This window comes from Oratosquilla oratoria, chromosome 15 (genome assembly GCF_046742065.1).
Source record: "Oratosquilla oratoria isolate Oo_2021 chromosome 15, ASM4674206v1, whole genome shotgun sequence".
In the NCBI taxonomy this organism is placed as follows: domain Eukaryota; kingdom Metazoa; phylum Arthropoda; class Malacostraca; order Stomatopoda; family Squillidae; genus Oratosquilla; species Oratosquilla oratoria.
The window spans coordinates 36081830-36082741 of NC_134791.1; positions in this window are offsets into that span (position 1 = coordinate 36081830).

Sequence of the window (912 nt, forward strand, 5' to 3'; positions counted from 1 at the left end):
CAAAAGTTAATGATAATAATAATGATAATAACAATATAAATAACAACAGTAAATGATGATAGTAGTAGTAGTAGTAGTAGTAGTAGTAGTAGTAGTAGTAGTAGTAGTAGTAGTAGTAGTAGTAGTAGTAATAGTAATAATGATAGCAATAATAATAATGATAATAATAACAACAATAATGATAATAATAATAATAATAATAATAATAAATAATAATGATAATGATAATACTAATAATAATAATAATAATAATAATAATAATAATAATAATAATAATAATAATAATAATAATAATAATAATAATAATAATAATAATAATAATAATAATAATAATAATAATAATAATAATAATAATAATAATAATAATAATAACAATAATAATAATAATGATGATAATAATAATAATAATAATAATAATAATAATAATAATAATAATAATAATAATAATAATAATAATAATAATAATAATAATAATAATAATAATAATAATAATAATAATAACAATAATAATAATAACAATAATAATAATAATAATAATAATAATAATAATAATAATGATAGCAATAATAATAGTAATAATAATAATAATAACAATAATAATAATAATGATAATAATAATAATAATAATAATAATAATAATAATAATAATAATAATAATAATAATAATAATAATAATAATAATAATAATAATAATAATAATAATAATGATAATAATAATAATAATAATAATATTAATAATAATATTGATAATAATAATAATAATAATAATAATAATAATAATAATAATAATAATAATAATAATAATAATAATAATAATAATAATAATAATAATAATAATAATAATAATAATAATAATAATAATAATAATAATAATAATAATAATAATAATAATAATAATGATAATAATAATAA